The following is a 10,531-nucleotide window of genomic DNA, read 5'->3' as shown; positions in this document are numbered from 1 at the left end:
CCCGATGTGGGCCTCGATCCCAGGACCCTGAGATCATGACCTGAGCCGAAGGCAGAGGCTTTAACCCACTGAGCCACCCAGGCACCCCAGGGGCTGGTGTTTTTAATTTCAGCTGTTCCACTGGCTGAGTAGTGCTATCTTGTGGTTTTAATCATCTCTATCTCCCTGAGGTCTAATGGGATCCAGCAACTTTTCATGTGTTTATTGTGAACATGTGTTATTTGTGAACCTTCTTTGCAAAGTATCTATTCACATCCTTTGACCTTTTTAAAATCGGGTTGTCTTTTTACTACTGAGTTGTAAGAGTTCTTGATTTGTCCCAGATACTAGCATTTAGTTTTGTGACTATTTTATCTAAGCCTATGGCTGACCTATTCATTTTCTTAATGGTCACTCGATGACCAAAAGATCTTAATTTTGGTGAAATCTAATTTCTTCTTTTTTTTTTTTCTCTTATGGTCACTATTTTCTGTTTCCTGCCTCAAGAATGTTTTCCTACTCTCAGAGTCATAAAGATGTAGGTTTTCCCTTAAAAGCTTTATTACATTGTCATTAACTTTTGCATTTAGGTTTATGGCCCATCTCAGGTAACATTTTCTGTGCAATGTTGGGGGTGTGGAGCAGATACTGAGGTTTATTTTTTCCACTGGGACATCCACTTATTTTTACACCATTTGTTGAAAGGGCTCTCCTTTCTCTATTGAATTGCCTTGGAACCTTTGTAGAAAATCAAACGAACTTTTGCTTTTGGCCAAAACGGTGTAATGGGGACCAGATTTACCACTGAGTCGTAAAACCCTAGAAACCTGGACAAAAATCTATGAGATAATAGTTTGGACATTGGACAACAGTTGGCGCAGGAAGGTCATTCTTGAGAGAGGGGAGACAAACGAGGTCATCTTACTGTGGTCACGGCTGACCACCTGGAGAGTCTCCAAGCCGCAGCGCGGTGAGGGGGACCCAAATCGGGCCTGGTGGTCTCCCTCAGTGGAGGAGTCAGAGGAGGGGATCAAGGAGATGAAAGCAGCTAGAGTTTCCAACGCAGAATGCCAGAGAGGGGAAGGGGGCACCCCAGTTCTGTCAGGCTGTGCATGAGGGGTGGAGGCAAGTAGGTGTGGTCAGGTTGGGTTGGGGGGCTGTTGTTGCTCTGGTTACCTTCAGGCACCACTGTGCATTTTCAGTCTCTGCCTCAGTGGGCACTGTCACCCTCACTCGGGGCCTGTGGGGTCAGAGGCTTTCTTCCACCTCCTTCATAGGTTCCTGCATGTCCACCACGGAGGGGGCCTCTCTGCCTGTTTGTGCCCCCTTCCAGAAGACTGCTGTGGCTTGTTCCTCTGTGTCAGGCTTGTGTAGGGGGATGAGGGCTCTTAGTTTTTTGGGTCCTTCTTCAGTGTTAGGCATGGTCTCCTGCCTGGCCCCAAACTTTCTCACAATGCCTGATAGAGGCCATGACTTTCCTGGGTTGCTGGTTGTCCAATGTCAAAATCATTCTATCACAGGTTTCTAGTGTTTTATGGCTCAGTGGCTGATCTTGTCCCCGGCACACCATCTTGGCCAGTAGCAAAAGTTCATCTGATGTTTGACAAAGGTTCCAGAGCAACAGAACGAAAAGAGCTTGCATGAGAGTGCAGACCACTGCCCCTTGTGTCCAGAGCTCCTTGTCACCCTAAACTGTGATACTTGGGCCACACTTCAGAGTTTGTTTATTTTCAAGCCATTTCCTTTCTACTCGCTTCTCATGGCAGCCACGTGTTCCTCCTTCTCTCCTAAAGGCGAATCAGTGATGTGTACCTCCTTTTCTCAGCTCATCACTCTTCAAATTACATTTGCTTCATTGTCTAGTGGCTTTGTCTCTTTGATGGGCTCAAGAAAAGTAATGATGTTTTTAGAGTGTTCAGCTTTTTCTTGTTAGGGTGGAAGCCAGGAGCTCCCACCAAGGGAAGTGGAGCTCTGCCTCATTCATTTTAACACACGTTTGTTGAATGTCTTGCTCGCTGGGCTCTGTGCATGCAGAGGAGATAAGACATGGTCTTTGATGGCTGCTGGCTGAACAGGTCGTGCACCAGGCTAGCAACATCACAAAAGAATGTGTTCACTGCTGGTATGCTTGGAAAGTGCTGGAAATGGAGAGCAGCCAACACCCAGGCCTGTTGGGGCTGCCCTGGAGAGTTCAGCTGGTGCCAATGTCCTATCACATGGAAGAGCAATGACTTTCAGGTGGACAGAGGAGATGAGGACATTGTGGGCAGAGAATCACCATACCTATAGTCATGTAAGACGTAAGAGCATGGCTGTCCCCAACAGGGTCCTAACCCTGATTTCCAAATTTGCTGCTGGCTCCTGGAGCTCCCTGACAGTCATGTCTCAAGCCCAGGCATCTCTTAGATACCACCTGTCACCTTGATTTTCTATCAGACACCAACCCAACACAATTGCAAGCCTGGGCAAGTCGTCTCCCACTGTTCTGTCTGAGCTCTGTTACACACTCTCGTGCTACGCAGTCACTGTGCCTTTCTCACGGACCCCACCAGACCTCAAGGGCAGCGGTGGTCTTTGCATCTCTCCCTGCTGGGCATCCGGTTGTACCCAGCTTGGTCCGAGATCCAAGAGTGCTATATGAGCTAAAATCAAATAATGTTCCAGTCCGCCCTGTCAGGGGCCAGCCCACTCTCTGGCTCTCAGGTCTGAATGGTACTCCTGCCAAGATCTTGTCTGGGAGATGAACATATAGATTCTGGAGTCGGTTTATTTATTTCTAATTGAAGAGAGGGGACCATCTTATTTCAGGCCGTATCTCCCTCTGGGAATTTGCAAGTCTGGTCTTTTCTAAATGTTAACTTTTCACGAGCTAAATTATTCATTCATTCCTCTAACCCAGTGACATTTTGATTGCTGCCTTCACTGTTTAAATTTTGAATGATCTCAGATTCTCCTTGCGCCGGTCTCGGCATAGCGATTAACAGCAAGAAGAGGGGAAGGAATTGCTTGCTCTGCAAACACTGGTCCCAACTGTACTTCTACAGAGTAAGTGACACTTGGGCCGGGGACACAAGGCATCTGTTTGCAGCTGTGACATTCTTTCTCATGGGAAATGCTTGCCCGGGGGTTTCGCTCCTGCCTTTTGCTTTTGCCTCTTTGCCTCTTCCTAGCAGAACAATGTCATATTTTTTTCCAGAACACAGCTCATTCTTGGGTACGTGGGATGAAATGATGCCTTGAAATATAAAACACAAAAAATTGTCTAACTAGTGGTGACTTTTGGAAGACTCGGGGTCATGGAAGGCAAATGTAAAGGATAGTTTCTCTACATGCGCTGTTCAGTAATTACGCAGACGTTTAAAATAAGTAAGGCAGCGGGCCACTGCAGTTGTCCTCACAGTCACAGCTTTGGGGGCAGAGCTGAGGCAGGAATGAAATCCCGGCAGTAGGAAGGGAAAGTGGAGTTGTGGCTCCAGGAAGTCAGGGCCAGGCTGGTTCTTGAAGGCTGGGTCAGTGCTCCTTGGGGATGGTCTCCCAGATGAGAGAGATGGCAGGCACTGTGTTAGCTGTGGTCTCAGATTCAATCCATGCCATAGTAACTAAATACCTATTTTCTTCATCTCCCCCGTTTTACATATGGTGTATTTTCCCCTTTGTTTTTCAGTGAAACCATCCCACCACCTAAATTAACATGAGCTCTTTCTGGATGATAAGTTCACCTTGTTGTCCCTGCCTTATTTAATCTCTCCATCTCATTTCTGTTTGACTCACTTTGCTTTTGTGATTTGGCTTCACACCCTTCCCACAGCACTCCTGAGGTCCTCTTTCCCCCTCTTGGGTCCCGCGACCTCCCCTGTTCCCTTCTGTCTGCTGGTGTGCAACGAGGCGGTAGTTGGTCTCCTTCTGAAGATGAACATGACCGAGTCTGGAGAGATCAGCAAATATTTGCACCAAGCTCTGTTTATATTCTCCTCACGAATATCCCCTTAACAAATGTTTGGTGAATACCTACTTTGGAGACAGAGAGAGGAACAGAAATCCTCGTACATCTTGTCAAATCATGGGTGATACGATGTATTAGACACAAGGTGAAAGCGCCATGTGGCCCCAGAGGGCTTCCCTTTTGGGAGCTCGTGGAAAGCTTAGCAAGAGTGGTGATCTGGGGCAGATGGGGAGGAGGCTCGGCTCGGAGGGCTCTGAAGCTCATTCAGTTTGGATGGCCTTTTAACCAAAAATATCTTCTATTCTTTTACAAAAATAAGAAATATCCATGTGAACACATTGCTAGAACCCCTCCCATGGTCTTAGTAGAGGCCCATGTGAATGCAAGTCCTGAAGCTTCAATCTCATTGGTTTCATAGTAACTCTGTCACTGGAGATGATGTTTGAATTTTTTTTTCTTAAGATTTTATTTATTTATTTGACACAGAGAAAGAGACAGTGAGAGAGGGAACACAAGCAGGGGGGAGTGGGAGAGGGAGAAGCAGGCTCCCCCCCCCCCCCCCCCCCACCGAGCAGTGAGCCTGATGTGGGCTCGATCCCAGGACCCCAGGATCATGACCTAAGCCAAAGGTAGACACTTAGCAACTGAGCCACCCAGGCATCCCTGAGGCTTGAAGGCTGTGTAGGAGTTTTCCAGATAAGGAAAGAAGGCAATAACCCACCTCGCGAAGTTATTAGCATTCGCAAGGGCCAAAGACGTGAAAATGAGGTGTATGATGGCATTGATTGTATGGGGTGAGTGATGGGGGATGACACTGGAGAAACCGTCCTGGGGTCAAATTGAGGATGACTTTCATGTCTCAGGGGTTTTGATTATACCCTGTATCATATGCTCAGGAGAGTTTTACACAAAAGTATCATATGGGCAGATTTGTTTTTTCAGACAACTGTTCCAGAGCAAGAAGAATAATAGCTTGTTATTGGAAGTACCTAAAACTGTTAATGACTGATACCGTCTACTTACTGAGTCCAGAATTACTATACTGAGGTTTCAATGAATGAATATATTTCCAAATAAAGAGATCCTGGAAACATACAATGAAGTGGATAAAGCAAGTTGCAGAACATTGGAACAGAATAATATCATTTATGTAAAAAATGTGTAAATCCTACAGAACCACACTGTATCCTGTTTATGGATGCACACGCTAGAGGCTCTCAAGAACCTCACCACATTTCCCCTGAGAATAATTGGCTAATTAAGCGCTCATGGCAACGCTGTAGAATGTAACGACCATCGGTAATGAGAATCAGTGTAATTTAAGAAATACCTAAACGTCAGCAAATGCCAGCTACTCGTTTTGAATAGTGGATCCACAAGTACTGTTCTATTATTCTTTGTTATTATTTGTATTTTGTTCAAAAAGAAAAGAAACAATTTGGAGTGTAAACACGGGATAATTAAAAAATTTTTCTTTCCTGTTAACTGATACTAGCTTGATACATACACGTACAATTCTTACATTAAAAAAATAAAACAGAGAAGTCCAGGGCTTCTTAATCAAGGATTTCAAGGGAGAAGCCCAGTAAGGTCATCTTTAGCGCCACAAAAACATCCAGGCTTGTTCTCAACCTTTGCGTCGGTCTCAGAGGGGACCCACGCACGCTTCACTCGCTGTAGAATCTGTGTTCCGATTTCCATGAGGCCTCCAAGGTGTTCTGATCCACCATGGTTGGCCACACCTCATCTGTTGGTCTTTCTAACCCAACCCTGAGCTGACAGAAGCTGCACGGTGAGAGGGGACAAAGGGGCTGGAGGAAGACAGAAGCCAGCCAGAACCGGGCCCCTGCCGGGAGCACCAGCCAAGGCGAGGCCTTTGGAGCCTGTGGGGCAGCTAGGAACAGAGCCCGGTCCCTGTGTACCTCCCAGCTGCTCAGAAGGTTGCAGTACCTGGTTTTAAGTACCTGGTTCCTCTGGAGGCCAGGAGGTTTGCTTTTCGCCTTCACGGGAAGGAGAAAGTGGCTCTTTCTCTTTCCAAATCAGCAGCTCTTGCTGTCATTTAGTAAAGACTAGAGGAACCGAGGCTATGTCAGCAGCAGACATGGCACTGTAACTCTCGGGCCTATTCTCAGGTTATCATAGCAACATAATGGACATAAAACTGCCCTTATTCTTTTTTCTTTTAGATATTTTTCTCTAAACTATTCTCAATCTTCAGAGAATAAATGAGTTGTTCGTTAAGCTGGGCAGTTTACCAAAATGCTGAATGCAATTTACCGAAAAGCTGAAAGACTGTTTGTCGTTTCCCTAATGCTGAGTCAGCAAGGGCTCTGCGGGGAAGAGGACGGATTTGGGCATCTACTGGGATCCGGTGAGTGTTTGGAGTTTGTCCACTCAACTTCTGCTATCATCTGGAAGGGTCCCATCTTTGAGACCCTTAAACTTCAGTATTTTGCTCAGGCCATTTGCAGAGACTGTAACAAAGCCTTCCGTGGTCACTGTTCAGAATGAAGCCTGCATTTTCTAGTCTCCCTTCCAACTAGGTGTGGTGATGTGATTCAGTGGCACTCGTTTGGTGGGATGTAAGAAGAAGCTGTGTATGCAGTTCCTGAAAAGCATCCTCATAGGAAGGGGGCAATTTGTTTTTTACTCCTTCTTCCTTCACACTGAGTGGAATAAGGCTGTGATGATTGGGGCATGAGCAGCCATTTTGGACCCTGAGATAGAAGCTATCATTGAGGTTGAGGGTGACAGAGCTACCTTATAGAAGCAGCTTGCCTCCTTATGATTGTGGACACGAGCCCTGCTTTGCCTATATTTTCATGAGAGGGAAACAAGCCTGTTTTGTTTCTCGTATTGCTCTTTTGGTCTTGTGTCCCTCACAGCCAACCTCGATCCTCATTTATTTATAGCTCTCTTTTTCACCATTATGTTTGCATCTCAACCTGATCAAGACCTGTCCTCTTTATTCCAGATTCTCTCTTGATATTATTTCCTTCACTATCCATACTCTCTTTCCAGCCCATGCAAGATACCTCATGCTATGCCTCAGAGTCCTATGGCGACCTATTAGTCCTCAGGGCCTAAAGAAATTGATCCGCCATCCTCGTGGCCATGCAATGGGGTATGTGTTGGTAGATCAGCTTCTGAAGGAAAGCCTGCTTCTCTCATGGCTGTAGCTACAGCCCAGGGGATGACAATTTTACTAAAACCACTGATCCCGCAAAGAAAGCAATGGCACTGACCACAGCTCCGGGCTCTGTGGTGCTTTATAGACGGCGTTGGGCTGAGCCTGAAAAAGGATACATGCTCATTTAAGGAGACCAGTAGATACTAAAGGTTCTTTTGGCTGTTGCCTCAGCAGAAGACTCAGGGGTCTGAGAGCTGCAGCCCAGACAGCGAAACACTGCAGAGAATGAGGGGGGACTGGATCCTGCCCCCGTCACAGGGTTAGGAGGCACCGCCACCTCCTTAATGAGAAAGAGGCTGAAATCTGCAGTCAGTGTTTATGACTCTGATATGGATGCTATGTTGGAATCTTTCTTAACGTAGGTGTGAGCTCAGTCAGTTGCAGTAAACCCTTTTGTTATCCTTGTGAGCTCTGAATTAAAAAACCTAGTTAGATATATTTTATATGGAAAGCAGGAATTAGAAGGGCTCCATCTGAGTCAAGAGTCTCATCCCCACATTGGATAAACTGAGATGTCTTTGTGGGGCTCACCTCTGTTCACACCTGGTACTCCCAGAATGAGGCCCAGCCTCCTATGTGGTTAGCGCTGGGGTACCCTGCATGGCAGTGAAGTGGAATTATGCCTTTCTCTTCCACTGGACTCCGGGGTCCCTTGACACAGGTTTCTACTGACTCATCTCCATATCCCTGCAACCAAGACTGGAATGTAGGAGATGGTTAATGATTATTTGTTGATTGCCCAAGTGAAAGAAACTAGACAGTATGGATATGCAATTAGACCTTATCTTGAAAACATAATCACATAATAATAACTCAGATGAATGGATTTATTGAGATGAATGCACTTCCATTCGTTTTAAGGTCTGTAAGATGAATATAATCCCTGGGGTGATTTAGTGATGGCACGTGATCAGAAGTCGGAAGGAAAGTTGGATTATAGTTGCCCTTGTGGTCCATGTAGAATTATGTTATGATGAATAGAATGGCACAGTAGGCCCGGAGGATCTGTGTTCCCAATCATCTCTTGCACTCATGCGTATGAGAAAGAACAAGTGGTACAAAACAGTGTAGTTCCTTACCCCAGGAGATCCTGGCATATAGCCCATAATAGGAGATGCTCTGGAAGGAGGAGGAAGGTGTGTCCTAGCTGCTTAGTGTAGGGTAGCCAGTTAGCCTAGATCTATGGTTCCTTGAGAGACGGGCTGGCCCACTCAGGGGGAATTGTGGTTTTGGGGTGACACAATCCTTGGGGGACATCTTAGGTAGGGGATGGCTGTTAATGCCTGGATGGAGGTTACCAAGTGGCTCTTCCTTGTGGGAGCCATGGATCTGTTTACAGACAGGACTGTCCAGAAAACATCATCTCACAAACTCCACCAAAGGTCTCTTATTACTCATACAGCTTCCCCACTACCATTTTCTCCTTTATTTTCCTACAAAATCATCCCTTCTTCTGATCTGAGAGACTGTCCTGGGGATCTCTGAATAACCAGTGTCTCAGCATGAACAAGAGCATGAAGTGAATGGAGAAGGGACAGATGGGTGGCTGGATGGGCAGGTGGACAGGGAGACAACTGAACAAATAGGAAGAAATTGATGATAATAATAAAGAGGTTAAAAAAGGAATTAAGGCAGAGGCATAGAACACCTTTGTGTCATCTCGTTTCCTGGTGGATAGGGACCTAGTTATTGAAGTCCAACAGTAGCCTAAAACAGAACCGGGATTTGAAGCACGCTCTCATCTAAGCCCTTCTCATTTGCTACCTGGTGCTTGTAAATGCTTCATGATGGCATAACCTGCACAATTAAGACAACAATGAACACTGGAGGAGCAGTGATTGGGGGAGAAAAGAAATACGTGTATATTTCCTAGAAGATTTTGAGAAATGGCTTATTCATGGGAGTCACCTATTTTTGACAAAATATCATCTTACAGAAGCACAGTACTTGACAAACGTCAGCTCATGAACGCTCCTGGCCTCAGGCCACCCCAGATACCGGTGTGCCTCTGTCCTCAATCGCCCTTGGTGTCTGGTGCAAGGGTTTGGATGGAAACCAGCTTTGTTTGCCACTGCGTGTTTGCCAACATTTTCAAATGGAACCACAATAAATCTCAATATGTATTGATAGTGTAGCAAATGCTGGGCTGGACAGTTTTTCTCCGTGATAGGTCTGGTAGCAAAGCTGTCGGCAACTTGCAGGCAGGAACCCAGTCTGTTCCAGCTCCCACCACGTGCCCAGGTCCAGCGGAGCGCCCAGCACTTGGTAGAGCTCAGGTGTTTGCTGAACGACTGAACAGAGGCACCACCGTGAGGAGACTGGGGTGGGATGTGTCTTTTCAGGTCCTGACTCCTCATATGCCACCTGTGGGGTTTAATCAGTCTTACTTGAAGGTGGCCACGGAGGGTGGAGCTTCTCACCACCCCAAATGGTGCATGGGTAGGAAACAGATTACTAATGATGTGTTTCGCAGACATTTAGAAATGCTGCTGGAAGGTTTCGGTGCTGAGCTGGGACAGGGTAAATGGTGCAGAAGGAACACCTGCCGGCCGCTGGCTGTGAGCACGGGCTTTGGGTCAGCTGATCCAGGATCTGAGCTGCTGCTTCCACATTTATTGGCCATAAATGACCTAAACCCTCTGAGACTCAGTTTCCTCATCTATAAGATGCATCTATAAAATTGCTTATTAAATGTGATAATACCTAGTACACAGTTGAGTGCTCAACAAATGACCGCTACCATCTTAGTGATTAGTTATAATTCCTGGATGATTTAGGATGTATTAGGCCCAGCCAATAATTGTGGGGCTTAGGCAGAGGAGGAACACAAACTGGCCAGGTTATTGGAGGCAAAGGGAGATTCGAGGCTTCTGATACCTCCTTGTTCCAGCTACCCACGGTCGTCTTCTCTTGAAACAGCTCAGGATCTGCTTGGCCCATAGTGGGCAGGGGTCTCTAAGAGGTGCCCCTGGAGCAGGTAACAGCCAAGTGACTGGAAGACTAGCACGAGGGAAAGTTCTAGAAAGGACTGAGAAAGAATGACTAATGGGAAACAGGCACTATATTCAGGTCCCCAGATCATAAATGTATTAAAGGAATGATGTGTACCAGAGCACTTTGTGAAACCATGGATCTGTCCATAAACCATAGCTATTAGAATGACAATGTGCTTATTACCGTGCCGTGTGTGTGTGTGTGTGTGTGTGTGTGTGTGTGTGTGTGTTTATGTTAAGCAGTAGGTCTTTCAGGTTACCTGCGTTAGGCTCTAGTCCTTAAATGTTAATGCTTTTTTATTTATATTCATTAAATATTTATTATTCCTTAATTGTCTCCCCCCCAAAATTGGAAATGAGAGTGCTGGATCCAACAAGCATTTCTTGAGGGTCTGCAAATTTGTGCAGGGCACTGTGAAGTTACAA

Source organism: Lutra lutra, chromosome 12 (genome assembly GCF_902655055.1).
Source record: "Lutra lutra chromosome 12, mLutLut1.2, whole genome shotgun sequence".
NCBI classification, from domain to species: Eukaryota; Metazoa; Chordata; class Mammalia; order Carnivora; family Mustelidae; genus Lutra; species Lutra lutra.
This window is presented reverse-complemented; position numbering follows the sequence as displayed.